We start from the raw sequence: 16098 nt of genomic DNA, 5'->3' as shown, positions 1-16098 counted from the left end.
CCCCTGCCCCCTCTCTTACACACACGCACACGCACACGCACACGCACACGCACACGCACACGCACACACACACACACACACACAGAGCTTAATCCTATGTGTGTGCGTGTGTGTGTGTGTGTGTGTGTGTGTGTGTGTGTATGCTAATATAGAGATAAATCATGGCACCTTGTCTTTTTCACTGCACTGTGATTTACCTCACAGAATGGTAGTTGGAGACAAGGTTTTCCATTGTCTGATAAGAGCCCATGGCTGCACATCGTTGGGTGCCATCAGTGCATTTTCCACACTGTAAGAACTCCCAGAAAAGATCAGATAAGGCCTGTGGGGTGTTTTTATTTTCTGAGTTGTTTGAATGCTTTGTTTACGAAATCGCCGGGGCATCAGCTCTGAAGAATTCCTCTACAGATGTTATTAGCACTGCATTACAAACACATTAATGCATGTTCATTTGCATTTTGCTAAGTTATTTATAACATACCACACCATAACCATTGATGGAATTCTTAGTATTAATAGAACTCTGAGTAAAAATGGGCCCAACTTTACTGTTGTATAAAACACTCCCACCTCTGTGACCAAAGAAAATACAAATAAAATCAAATAATAATTTTATGATCATCTGCAGAAATGCGTGATCTTAGTTTACTTATTTGTTTTGTTCATAATAATTGGTTACATAAAATCAACATTTTCCATTGCAAGGACATTATTCTTCATTTCTCAGTACTTCATACAAAAAGCCAGTTACTAAATTAATTGTCAGTGCTTGTAACATAACAAAAAAACATCACATGGATGCACCTGGGAGGCTGGGACGTATCATCAGTGTTGTAGCGAAGAAGAGAAGGCACCCACCCAGGCAATTCTGTAGAACCAACACTAGAAGGCCACGAATACAAGCCACGAGGCTTCCCAACCACAGTGGCACTAACATATATGGACCCGACCACACACACACACACACGCACACGCACGCGCACACGCGCACTCGCTCATGCTTTCAATTTGGTTTATTGAAAGCATGACTGTTAAGATACTTTTATTGTGTTCTGGCTTTTAACATTTGTTTTAGTTTATCCCTGAAACACACACACACACACACACACACACACACACACGGATAGTGATCCATGAAAAGATATATTCTGTCCATATCGGTTTACAACTCGGACGCCGCGGATTCGACTTGCAGAGCATCGGCCGGTCAGCGCGGGCACTAGCGCCTCCTCGGCCTCAAGCTCTGCTGAGTCGGCGCGCCTCCCGTCATGGACAATAACTATTATCACGTGTGAACGTGTGTTCAGCGTTCCCCTAGCGTAGCTTCCTGGTTGCTATGTGGGGGGGAACAACAAAAGCCAGGTCCGCGTCGCATCAAAGCCCCACCTCGCGGTGCCGTCTCCTCCTCCTCCTCATCACGCCGCCTCGCATCAAAGCCCCGCCTTGCGGCGCTGCGTCCTCCTTCTCCTCCTCCTCCTCCTCGCGAGCCTCGCGTAATAAACCCTGTCTCGAAAAGCCCCGCCTCGCCCCGAAGCCCCGCGCCTAAAAACGAGAGCTCCGTTTTCGATTTCCCTGGTTCTCCAATTTCCCTGTGACATATATATCCTTGGCAGATAAATACCTAGTTTTCTTATCTTATTTTAACCAAATAAAATCACTTACCCTACCTCAATTCAATTCACATAAATAAATTCAGCCTAATTAAGGCACAATCTGGTCAGAATCCTGTGCATGACTATCCTCTCATGCCACAATCCTTTGTACAATACTAATGTACTATTATTATACAAATGAAATTATTTCCAGCGTGAAAGACTAATGATAGGGTAACATTTTTAGAAGCCTAGAATGGCATATACCAATTAATGAATTACACTTACTTTTCTTATAGCTCTGTCACTTCGCTGTATAGATAAAACATTAAAACCTCGCAAAAAAAAAGGCAAAGATAATTGGTTTGTGTTTTGCATGGGATGATAATTAATGCACAATGTAAAGGAGAAGGAGTAAAGGAATGAAATGTGAAATAGAAAGTTTAGTTTTTATTGTTGATGCTCGGTGTTGTGCTAAATGAAATTGGGATTTTCAGGCCTCAGGTCTTTTTGACTAAGAAATAACTCTATCCCATTCACTCTGTCGATTGATATCTTCATTTATAACTTATCAAAGAATTAGATCACTGAGACACACATTTTTACTTGCTGAAAACAGGATATAAGAAAAAAATTATAGGGCTTCATTAGTTTTTTATCCTTTGTGCCGAGGGAAGCATCAGGAAATTACTGTACTATTTCTGACACTGCAGGCACTGGTAAACATGATGACACGAGTATCTCAAGTACTTCTGTTGAGATTTAGCATTTCTTGCACATGGAGTTTGACCCTCCAGATTTAGTGATTCAGAAAGCCTGTTTAAGGAGGCCCTGCTTTACTCGCTGAAAACAGGATATAAGAAAAAAAATATAGGGCTTCATTAGTTTTTTATCCTTTGTGCCGAGGGAAGCATCAGGAAATTACTGTACTATTTCTGACACTGCAGGCACTGGTAAACATGACAACAAGAGTATCTCAAGTACTTCTGTTGAGATTTAGCATTTCTTGCACATGGAGTTTGACCCTCCAGATTTAGTGATTCAGAAAGCCTGTTTAAGGAGGCCCTGCTGCAGCTCTGATGAAACCAGAGATGGGGGAGTTTGGGGGGGGGAGGGATACCGGAAGATTCTTTGATCTCCCCCTCCTTCAATGAGCGCTATGGCATAAATCGCCGCATCCACTATCAGCAGTGAAAATCAAATGAGATCTACAAAGCATGGGCCTGGATTGGCTGGTGTGCTGTAGCTGTTGGCAGAGGCCACAGTGATATCATTAACATCAGTGTAGCACTAAGAGGCAGATAAGGCTGGCAGACTGATACGCTGTAGAGACGTGATAGCTGATTGTTTCCTGCATGTATTTTTTCCTTTAGTCTTTTTCGTGTGTGTGTGTGTGTGTGTGTGTGTGTGTGTGTGTGTGTGTGTGTGTGTGTGTGTGTGTGTGTGTGTGTGTGTGTGTGTGTGTGTGTGTGTGTACCTAGCCTACACGGCAGGTAGTTTGTTTTTCTAATTGTATGTGATTACCCAACAAACAAAAAAGCCCTGTATCATTATCGGCCACCAAGTCTAATTACATTACAATCACTGACGAAAACATAATATGGCACTGGCATTATACACACACACACACACACACACACACACACACACACACACACACACACACACACACACACACACACACACACACACACACACACAGAGCACGGCACGGATGCACACACGCACACAAACATTATATACTGTATCTCTAGACAGCCACTGCGTCATCAGCACAGTTTGTGAGCTCAGACAAATGAAGTAACCCTCTACAGCATTGCCTTGTGTTTTCTCCTGTACTAGCTCTCTAGCCCTGTGTCAGGTTCTGTTTTTGCTTGCCTTACCTGTGTATTTGACCTTCGTCTGTCCCTTGACTCTAGATTATTGTCTGCTCCCTTTTTTGGGGGGTTGTTTGCCAATTTCAGCCCTTGCCTGCATGGCCATGCTGTGAGCCTTGTCCCTGTTGTTTCGATGCAATGAATTCACTGTATTGAACCTGCTCTGCCTCCGTTCATATGTACCTGGGCCTGTTCCCCTGGCACACATTGTGACAGATCTGAGGGATGACGAATTCTATTCACAGTGAATACAAATTTATAGAATCATGTACAGTTGGTGTTTAATATATTTTTTTCCCTGGGGCTGTCTCCACTAGACTAGCGTTGCATGATTCACAGTAAAAAATTAAAATAAAAACAATAATACAAAATCGTATAATTGCTCTTTGCAGTCCCTCATCTCTGCCTCTGTCTGTATAGGGTGCGCCAACGACTCATCATCAAAGGTTCACCACGCCCCCTTTTTTGACGCTACAGCCCATGAGGGGTCAGACTGTACATAGAGACGCGCTTAAGACTAGAGAGTGACGGTGGTTTGTGTTTGTAAACATTAACTTCTTTGCAGACTACATAGTGATCAGTGCACACTGTACATGTGTGGCTGGTCTATGAGAAAGCTGTTCACATGTCGCAGCTCTCCTCTTCAAGATTGTGAGGCTAACAATGTATTCAAGATACGTAGTATGGCTTGGATCTCAGCTGTACGACACAAAGAATTAACGTTCAACAACATACCCAAGTACAGCCGTGTTTGTTCACGTCATGTTCTTAAAGGTAGCCTACATTTTTATAAATGTAGGCTACTGACAGGCGCGCTGCTCTGCTCATAGACCGAACATTACACTACCGTGCGAGGTCTCCAACTTTAATAAAAATAAACAAAACTATTTCACTATTCACCGAAACAAAGGCAGTTTTGTGTTGTTGAAAGTTTCGGTGAATAGTGAAATAGCGTTGTTTATTTTTATTTAAAGGTAGGTTAAGTGATTTGCAATTATTCAAATAATTGCAAAATGGGTCTATGTTTCTGATAGTGCTCGTTACTATAGAGTGTCCTGTCCATATAAGGAGTCTCCATGTCTCTCCAGCTCTTTATAAAACAGAAAATGCATTTTCGTTTCAGTTTCAGTTTCATTTCCAATTTTATCCAATCAGGATAGAGAACTCAATCAGGATCCAGATTAAACAAGTGAAATTGGAAGTGATGACACTAAGAAATTAGCAGGCAAAATTAGAACTGGAACACTATAAGAATGAAGCTTAAAAATGGGTACTTTCTCCTGATTGGCTGAGATTTTGACACCTACCAGAACATTTATTTTCTGTTTATTAAAGAGCTGGAGAGACGGGGAGACTCCTGTTACTGAACAAACACTCTATAGCAATGATTACTATCAGAATATAGTGCTTTAACCTTTTAAAAAAATACTTTTTGTTTTAACCCAAAAATATCACTTACCCTACCTTTAAGTTGGAGACCTCGAACGGTAGTGTAATGTTCGGTCTATGAGCAGAGCAGCGCGCCTGTCAGAGCGTTAGAGAGAGAAAAAAGTCACTAACACTCTGGACCACCCTAGGCTACCATAGTCTAGTTGCATTACCTAATTACTTTTAGTTAGCAGAGACTATAGCAGTTTCATGTTTTTGGTAAAAAAAAACCTCACCATTGTGACTGTGAGTTAAAAAAAAGAACACGGTCGGGTCACTGTTTACAAGCTGTTTATGTACCCTCCGGCCCCAAAAATGTCCGCCGCTACCAAGTCACACATGTTGACGCCCCCTTTAGGATTTTTTGGTACACCCTATTACCGCGGGCGGCAATGGCTCATGAGGTAGAGCGGCCGCTTGGGAAACGGTTCCTAGTTCGACACTAACTCCCCCAGAGTTAGTGTCGAAGTGGAGAAGGAAGGGAAGTCTGCACACTGTTCTTAGCTCCTTAGGAGAATTTTGTATTTGTTAGAGCATAAGAACGTTTCGTCTTCATCAGATTCTTAGTGTTGAAGTGTCCTTAAGCAAACACTGAACCCCTAATTGCTCCCGATGAGCAGGTTGCGGTGCCTTGCATGGTTTCCTCCGCGTGTGTGCGTGTGTGTGTGTGTGTGTGTGTGTGTGTGTGTGTGTGTGTGTGTGTGTGTGTGTGTGTGTGTGTGTGTGTGTGTGTGTGTGTGTGTGTGTGTGTGTGTGTGTGTGTGTGTGTGTGTGTGTGTGTGTGTGTGTGTGTAATGCACATTGTAAAGTGCCTTGGCTAAAGGTGTTATAAAAATGCACCATTTACCATTTAACAAGCCATAAAAGCCTTATTTCTTCTGATTGGCCAACTTCCATTTTTGGATGGATGAGAACCATGTAGAGGCAATACATTTTTTAATTATGACATTCCAAATCGATTGCAGTTGAATCACATTCTAAAAATCTGCTTTTATCATCTTACAGTAACTCATTATTTATCAGACTGCCCCAGAAATCAATTAACTGCCTCCAACTTGTACAAAACACCGCAGCTATGCATGGTAAGGATAAGGATAATTCCTTTTAACAGGACGTTCATGAAAGTCCTTGCGGGCTTGTTTCCAATGAGGGCCTGTGAGCAATTAGGGGTTAAGAGTCTTGCTCAGGTTCTTACAATAACTCGGAAATATGTGCACATATCCCCTATTCTTACCTCATTGCACTGGAAACCAGTATGTTCAGAATTGATTTCAAAATCCTGATTGTGGAATAACCTTCCATTGTGAATCAGACAAGCTGTCCTCTCTTAACTATTTTTAATACTCATTTTTATAAAGTGAGTTTTTCTTTTAGTTTTCTGCTATTATTAAGGGGGAACCTACTGTATTTGTAAGGATTCTTCTTCTCCTTATTGTTCTCCACTAAAACTATGTGCAGCTCCATAAGTCACATTTGGCAGGAGAGGGTTCCTATGCCCACCGCACTACTCAGACAAGGCCATTCACCCATGTCGACAAGATGGTGGCGCTATAAAAAGAAGTCACACCAAAAAGGTTATAACTTCCACAGCTAAACTCCATTCAACTTAATAAATATGCAGTCTAACGTGCTCTACAACCTTTACTAGAACTACCCATGTCAGCCACACTGAACTCCCACCATTAAGGTTTTTTCAATTGTTGTTCTTTCAATAAAAAATGTGTCAGACAGAAAGAGCTTGAGATACACAAACGGTCTTCAAACTGTTCAGAATAGATAAATGGCATGGCCGCTGTCAACCAGTGAGTCATCAACCGTTTGGACAATAATGATGAAACGCAGCCCCATCTGTGACCTCTGCATCCAATATTTACCTCAGTGACCATGGGGCACAAGAATCGTTCAATTTCTCTCTTCTCTGCTCTTTGCAGACACACACAGAAACATACAAACACACAAACTGTCCCTCTTATAGACTGCTTGCCTCCCCAGAGCAACGGTGTAAAAATACACCTCGTCACATTCATGTAATTGTTTTACTCAATTATTGTTTTCCATTGTAATTATTGTAATCTACAGTCACATTGCTACATTATTAGCATTACCTGATTGAAACATTTGCATTGCTAATTCCTACTGCTCAGTACTAAAAATGCGAGAACCAATTCCCCAGTGCCTCATAAATATAGCAGCACGACTAAATCATTTTCACTTCACTCCTGTACAAACAAGGGAATCATTAATGTGACCAAGCATTGCAGCAACAAATGAACAGTGTGTGTTCTGTTGGCAGAGACACTTTCACTGCGTCTAGTCCTGCATTGAAATTCCAGTGCTGTAAAAGACACAAATATGGAATGGAAAGATAACAAGCTCACTCCTAATCTCTCTAAATTTATTTTAAGCCTAGATGTTCTTTAAAAGGATGTCATGATGAAAATACACAACATTTTTGAAAATCCTGCCACCTCATTCGACATTTCAAAACAATAAAACGAACTCTGGTTTACTTGGTTGAAAAACTACAAACAGTATGTGATATGAAGGGGGATGCCATCCCCCTTGTTAGCAAAACTTGTTATCAATCTCCTGGATAACCTGTGTGTGTGTGTGTGTGTGTGTGTGTGTGTGTGTGTGTGTGTGTGTGTGTGTGTGTGTGTGTGTGTGTGTGTGTGTGTGTGTGTGTGTGTGTGTGTGTGTGTGTGTGTGTGTGTGTGTGTGTGTGTGTGTGTGTGTGTGTGTGTGTGTGATCAACGATCAACTGACGTTCTCGGCAAACATCGCATCAGTGACGAGGTCCTGCAGATTCCTGCTCTACAACATCAGGAGGATTCGCCCCTTCCTCACGGAGAAGGCAGCCCAGGTGCTCATCCAGGCTCTCGTCATCTCCCGCCTGGACTACTGCAACTCCCTCCTTGCTGGTGCTCCGGCATCCGCCATCAAACCCCTGGAGCTTGTTCAGAAAGCTGCGGCTCGTCTGGTGTTCAACCGCCCCAAGTTCTCCCACACAACCATCCTTCTCCGCTCTCTACACTGGCTCCCCGTAGCGGCTCGCATCCAGTTCAAAACCCTGGTGCTAGCCTATAGGGCAGTGAAAGGAACAGCTCCTTCCTACCTCCGGGCTATGGTCGATGCCTACACCCCTGCCCGACCACTTCGGTCTGCCACCTCGGGGCGACTGATTGCCTCGTCACTCAAGGGTCCTTCTGGCCGATCCACACGGTCACGACTCTTTTCTGTTCTGGCCCCACAGTGGTGGAATGAACTTCCCACTGATGTTAGGACAGCAGAGTCACTGCCCATATTTCGCCGCAGACTGAAAACCCACCTCTTCAGGAAACACTACCCTTCCTCTCTGCCTGACCTACTTGTTGTTAACTAGTTGTACGAACGCTTGTTTTCTATTGCTGTATTGTTTATTGGATTATTGGATTGTTTATTGGATCTTGTTTAGTCGATACACTTATTTGTTTTAGCTCATGCTCATTTGATTTAGCTATTTTGTCTCATCTGTTTAAGGAAATAGGTAGCTGATATATTGTACTTTTACCTTAGCGCTAGGTATACTCTTGGTTGCTTGTTTTTGCAGAAAATGCACTAAAGACTTCTGGTGATTAGTAGTTTTCATTCCCTACCTATGTTGAATACACTTATTGTAAGTCGCTTTGGATAAAAGCGTCTGCTAAATGACTGTAATGTAATGTAATGTGTGTGTGTGTGTGTGTGTAGGATTTGTAAGGAAACAACACACCAATTCCCAAACTGTTAAGATCTCTTTTTGCCTTTAGAAAAGCCATTATTGATAAATATTTTAATGAATAACAATGATAACAGAACCTGGTCCAAACAAACACAATCAGACATTGTAGATTTTGTCTAAGATCAGTGAATCACCTGAAATACAAAGGTTACTTACAATAACTAGGATTCAAAGGCTCTTTGTGCACACAGTAAATAACTCAATATTAATATATCTATTTGTAACTCAGAGAAAGTAAGAAAAATGTCCCATAAGTGGCCAGTTGTTTACATTTCTACATCCTCAGAGTTAAATTAACACTTGTGCAGATTTCATCCCTCCATATTCATGGAGTACTAAATTGTGTCTATTCCTGCCTCGGCTGAACATAATGACTTTGATCCAAAAAAAAAAACGAGTGACTGCCAATATTCCTCATATCTCATTTAATTCCTTCCTGAATTAATTTCCCCAGGAATTTGTTCCGGTGGGGGAAAGTCAGTTTGTGTGAGAACTTGAAGTTAATAAAACTGATTACATTAAGTTTGAAATGGCACATGGATATGGGATTTAAAGTAATCTGAATACATTTATTCACTCAAACTTACTAAATAACTTGGGATCACATTTTTGAACCACATTTTGCTAAGGTAGGGAAACCAATAAAATGAATACTGAACATAATACGTCTGAAAAGGAGGAAGAAGTATACACTTATGCTACTACTGCTTTTTTGTCACTTAAATAATTAGCTTATTGTTTATATAATATACACATAAATAATTACCTTAATGTCTGTATTAAATATAAACCTTAAGGGACCACTTCAGCCATTTTAAGCCTATCTCTAGACAATTAATTGTTCCTCATCAATGCTTGTCTATTTAGTCTGTGTCTCAGAGAGGCAGGTTTGACATTTCAAACAAGATTTCTCTCTCTATATATATATATATGCCAGGAACCTTTCCAGGAAGAGAAAGGCTGACGGAAAATGTGCCACCTGATCTATTAGTGAGGACCAATTATAATGGAGATAATGTTGAAAATGGGTAAAGTGCTCCTTTAAGCTGAGCTCACACTACAGGGTAATTGGGGAGATATAGGGTCAGAAGGTTTGATCTCTTCATCATTTACGCTGTTAAATGGAAAAGCTTTAAACTTAAAACCATCCATTCCATGACAAGACTCCGTCATCATCCCAGTCCCCACTGAGCATTTTTCGGGCTATTAGACGTCTAAAATACGTCTAAAACGGGGTTATAACAGTGAAAGGGTTCACTGTTAGGCGTCTAGACTTAGCCTAGACGTTGATTAGCTTTTTTTTTTAAGCGTCTATTTATAGACCGTCTATATTATAGCCGTTGAAATGGCGTCTTTAACATTGGTTCTCAAAGTGGGGTCCGGGGACCCCCAGGGGTACTTGAGGGTGTTCCAGGGGGTACCCAGAAAAATGTGTAAATATAGCATCAGAATAATTATGACCTTTTATACTTTGGCTATTCAAAAATAGCAGATATACAAGCCCATAGCGCGGCACCGAGTGCCGCGCTATGAGCTTGTAGATCTGCTATTTTTGAAAAATCTTGAAATGTGTGCAAACCTTTGAATAATATATATTTTTTTTTAAGCAAATACATTTGTAACTCAAATCTTTGCTTCTGGGGGTCCCTGGAACAACATATTTGAGATGGGGGTCCGCGGCCAAATACATAATCATTTTGGGGGTCCTTGACATGAAAAAGTTTGAGAACCACTGGTCTATAATGTAGACGTCTAAATATAGACGCTTAAAAAACTGCTAATCAAAAAAGTGTGTCGTTATCACTCCTCACACTCCAGCGGTGGGGGCAGTGGTGGCCTAAAGGTTTAGGAGTCTCCTTGGGGGGCGAAAGGCTCCCGGTTTGATTTCCTGGACCGGCAGAAAAATAAATCTGGGCGGGGAAGTGAATGACCAACGCTCACCCCTCCCTCAACACAGTTGAAGTGACCTTGATCACAGGCACTGAACCCCAACTGCTCCAGTGTAGCTGCTCAGTGAACATACAGTATAAGACTGTGGTTGTACTGAGCAGTTCCCAGGTTTTAATGTGTGTTTCTGTGTGATTGTGAAGCAGTATTCATGCTCAGTGCACGTCCCCTGGATAAATAACTGGTAAAAAAAGAAATTAATTAAAAAAAAAAAGCATTCTCTCTCTCTCTGTTTTAACGGAACCGAAACGTATCAACGTTTTTTTATTCTTTCTTTTCAGGACGCTACACTTATAGGTGTATCATTTATTATGAAGAAAGCCCCTGGATATTACAATAGTCCTTATAATCCATCTAATAGGAAATTTGCAAAGCAAACATGGTGAAACTCCTGGTTGTTGTCTACTCCTAGGGCTAGATTCAAACTAAAAGAGGACTGCAGTGACCGTCACTGCCCCCAAACTATGGAACTATCCTCCCTTTTGACATCAGACCATCTGTATTGAAGAGAATTTTAAACCATTTTCTTCTCTCGCTTTTCATAACTCTATGCATTTCTTAACATCTTCAACTGTATTGTCAAATCACAAGTTATCAGGTGTAAAAGAGTGGGTGAAATACTTTTTTGCAGTTTAAAAAAAGAGAATAGCAAATAGAGAAAGGAAACAAAGAAGACTAGAATAAAATGTCAAATATACATCAGGTTCATGGTCAACATAGAAATAAAATGTGACATAATATGCCTCTAGTGCAAGTAGAGATTACATTTGCAGTAGATATATAACAGCAGATATAGAATCACAATCTCTGGTGCAGGTGAAAGATATGAAACAGCAGATATGAAACGTAAGTGTATACACAGTGGTGGACAGTAACGGTGTAAATGTACTTGAGTACTGTACTTAAGTACAGATTCTGAGGATCTGTACTTTACTTGAGTATTAGATTTTCTTTAATACTTATTACTCTTACTCGAGTACATTTCCAAGACAAATATTTTACTTTTACTCAAGTACATTTCTAGGAAGTACTGAGTACTTTTAGGTTGGCAGTTTTTTTTTTCTTCCCTAAAATGCAATTGGCCACACTTTTACTTTAAGTATTTTTAAAAGCATATACTTTTACTTTTACTTGTACTTTAAGTATTTTTAAAAGCATGTACTTTTGAATACTGAAGTATATTTAAAAGCAATGACTTTTTTACTCTTACTTGAGTAACATTTTGACTGAGATACTTTTACTTGTAGTGGAGTAAATTTGACCAGTAGTATCTGTACTCTTACTCAAGTACTGGGGTCGAGTACTTCATCCACCTCTGCGTATTAGTTCAAATGTATGCAACAAAGGAGTGTATTCATTGTCACACAAATGCCTGTTTGTTTGTTTTATTGTTTGTGTTCTTTTTTTTTGTTACCTTTATTTTGAATGGTGCTCTATAACGCTTTACCTACTCACTTGAGTGGACATTATGTTCAAAGCTTTGTCTCTGGTGGCAGTTTTGTTATGCAGGTCATATCCTGCCAGAAAACAAAATGGGTGGCCAATATGATCCTGTCTGCATTGATTACCTGCAGCAGGGGGTAGGTGATTACCTTGGCTAATAAGTTCTGAAGAGACGGTTGTCATATCTGCAATGCAGTCATTTATGTCTGTTCTGATGGATATATCTGCTCTGCTGGTATCAGAGCTTATTCACACAGTGTTTATAAAGCACAAAAACTATTCTGGCAGGAGGCTGTGTGTGTGTGTGTGCGTGTGTGCACGTGTGTGCGTGCGTGCGTGCGTGTGCGTGTGTGACACAGAGAAACAGAACGAGACAGAATACATTTGTAAGCAAATGTATGGATAGGTATGAGTCTTCAATTTTCATAGCATCACATCTCATTTGTGTATCACTTCCATCAGGATGTTTTGGCCCAATCAGATTGGTTTTTGTTTGGTCAATTTTAGCCCCAGGCTTGCACTGTATGCTATCACATGGGCTTAAGTATGCAAACTTATATAATGCCAAATATCTTGGATTGCTAAAGAAAGACTCATAAATGCAAATTGAAGACAGAAGTTTCATATAAATGTGTGGCATATCATATTTAAATATCTTTATATTTCCCCCAGGACTGCATGGAATAAATCTTCTGTCTTTGCATTATGAAGTATACATTTTATTGGCTTAAGATATACAGTATGCCATGCAGCATTGCTCTCCATGCTGTCTTTCAATTCATGTTGTTACAACTAGAGCCTAGCTTTATTTTCAGATCATTACACAGAGCATAAAAACATGCTTCAAAGATCTTTTAGAATAAACATAAGACACATAAAAATTGTTTTCTGTCTCTGATTATTGAAAGCCACGGATTATCGTCTTTTGAAATATGATCTCTCTTAAAGATGAAACATTCCCACATTCCCTCTTGTCAAGTAGGCCTACATTACATCCTGTCTCACTCTCTCTCTGTGTCTCTGACTGAATACAAGAACGCTCGCCCCAAAACACGCTTGACCCGGGTCAAATCCGGTTGATGATTGATTGATTGAGCAGGTTGATTGAGCAGGTTGATTGATTGATTGAGCAGGTGGTCCGAACTTAAAATTCGGACCACCAAGCAGGCTGAGTGGTCCGAATTTTAAGTTTAACCACTTAAACCCCATATGGGTAACTGGAGGCCCTCAGGGCTCAATACTAGTGTCTTTTGTGTTTGAGCTTGTCGATCTGCTATTTTCAGCGAAAACTTTCCCCACAATACTGATGCTGGGGTTTAAGTGGTTAACTATATACCTTGGGCATCCAATACAGGTGAACTGAGGTGACATGACAGCTCAGCCAGTTTGTTTGACAGATAGTAATGCTGTTTTCTATTTATGCTGGACATGACACACCAAACCCCCTGAAGAAGCTTAGAGTGGGCGAGGGAGGGGATTATCATTGTCATTTGACAATGATAATTCTCTCCTGAGAAATGGAGTGGAGGCTTTCGAACAGTTTCATTGCAACCATTTACCTAGGGTCCTAGGTATAGCTAGACTAGTCAAGGACCCCCAAATGTATATGTATTTGGCCGCGGACCCCCATCTGAAATTATTTTGTGACAAGGACCCCCATAAGAAAAGATTTGTGTTGTTATAGATAAATAGAAATATTTATATTTTCCTATATCTATACTGTATAACGGTTCAAGTGGTTAGATTGTTAGTGATTTTGCTGGGGTCCTCAAACCCCAGTTTCAGATCTGGAGACACTGGGGAGGGGGCTTACCCCAGCCCAGAGATTCTTTGATTTTCACAATTTTCACAATAATTGCACCTTTTCAATTTATTTCCCTCTAGAATTATAGAAGATGTGAGACACCGACTCACATCTACCAAAACAGTGCTCTACCAAAAGGTTACCTTCAACATTAAATCAAAATATTTATATTTATTTTGATTTGTGTTTTTGGCTTACAGTCATGGATAATTTCAGTGAGCACTCCCTCTTCCATTTCCCCTTTGAATTCCAGATGGTTTTGGTAAAAGAGTGTTCCTATTGAAAACCATTGCCAAGGCTCTATATCCACCAGAGAAATCCTCCTGTCATTACAGTACAGGTATGTTGTCAATGATTTGCTCAATTTAGAAAATTGGCCAACTTCTGCTTTATTCTGTGACAAGGGCTCTTTTTGAACAGTGACCAATTTGAACTGTGACAAACTCCCGTCTTCTTCACCTCTCCAGTGGCTCTTTTGGTGTGTCTCATCTATCTGTCGCAATCTCCTCTGTCTCCTCTTTCTCTGTTCTCTTCACCTCTCTCCTGCCCTCCTTGTCATAAAGAATGCAATCAGCATGTCCACCAAAATCGAATTTTAGACATAGACTTGACCAATTACTCGAAAACATCAACCACTTTCTTTCTATATAGCTGTGTACCTGTAGACCTGTGGTTCATAAACTGTGTGCCGTCACGCACTGGTGTGCCTTGAGAGCTGGTCAGGTGTGCCTTGGAATTAAGCCTGATTTATACTTGTACGACTGCTTTTGCACCCTGAAAATAGCTCAACAAGCTCACAGCGTGTCTTGATACGTTGTGTGAGCAACACATTCTCACAGATAGGCATCATTTATTGCCACTCTGTCATTTTCACTCCCTAATGCGTCACTATAGGACTACAACAACTAAAAGACACGCATTGGAGCTTCAAGTACTACTCGAATCTGGGACTTAGACAGTCGACTCAGTCTCAGTTAGGATTAGGCATATTTTTGTGAGGTTAGGATTAGGATTAGGTTTAGGCATAGTTTTGTCAACATGCGACGTCGCCATGGCGTCCCGACATGTCAAAACTTTACTTTCAGGCCGTCCCGTCATGTCAAAACTTAACGTTTCAGGGCTACTGACAGAGCGGCAAAATGTGACGCCTGAGCTTGTACATCTGCTCAGCGTGCGACATGTTTGAACGATTCATTTACATTATCCGTAGACTCTGCTTTTATAAGAGTTTAGGGTCCAGAAAGTTGCCTGCTTCCACACAGCGTACAGTATGTTGTGCGTTGTTCTCAAGTATGCGTGTCTGTTTCTTAAAATAAATTAGCTATTGTGAAATTACACATTTACACCTACCTGTGACTTTTTCTTTTGCATGACAGTTTTCTTTAAAAAAACGATAATTGAACATTTCCCACCAGGCATCACTTATATCAAATAAACTCACCTGTCCCCCTGCCACCTATAGGAAACACTAAATCACATCTTGTGTGCTTTCTTCTCTCTTGCTCACACAAAATGCATGTGTGGAGCCGAGCAGTGTGATGTACTGTAGATCTGATGCTTCAATGACACACAGAGGACCCAAAACATACATGCATTTTTGAATGATATATTATTTTAGAGTTTTTTGATGCATGTTCAATCCAGGGTTAAAAACAAACAAACAAATGAGATCTGGGGCTTTTTTTGTTGTTGCAAAAACATGACTTTCACTCTGCTACATTTCAAATATTGTACATTTGTCTCCACCATGTACCTTTCTAAGAAGGGACTCTAGTTGGGACCCAAACTTACAAAAATGCATTGTGAATTAACCACTTAAGCCCTATTTCTAATAGTGAAACTGGGTGGTCTACAAGCTCGCAACTCGTTGCACCGCGACTCACTATTTATTTAAATTTCAGATTTTGTTAAAATGTCAATACAGCAATACATTGATGTTACAAAGAAAATGTACTTCGTAATGTGTGCTTTTGAAAGCTTGAGTATCTACTCGAGTACATACTTAATCCACCACTACGTTAGAAGTCGTGAGCAACCATTCTCTGGTACTCAGGAACTATAGCTCCAGTTCCCAGGCCAGTGCCTTTAGGTCAAAGGCAAGTGGCAAGAGCATGTATGTATGTATGTATGTATGTATGTATGTACCTAACCTGCATGAGACCTGGGGAAACCAACATGAACACATAGGGAGAAAATTCAAACACCACACAGAAATGCCCCTGTCGGCCTCCAGTGGGATTCAAACCC

Source organism: Gymnoscopelus braueri, assembly GCF_963280865.1.
Source record: "Gymnoscopelus braueri genome assembly, chromosome: 5".
Lineage (NCBI taxonomy): Eukaryota > Metazoa > Chordata > Actinopteri > Myctophiformes > Myctophidae > Gymnoscopelus > Gymnoscopelus braueri.
This window is presented reverse-complemented; position numbering follows the sequence as displayed.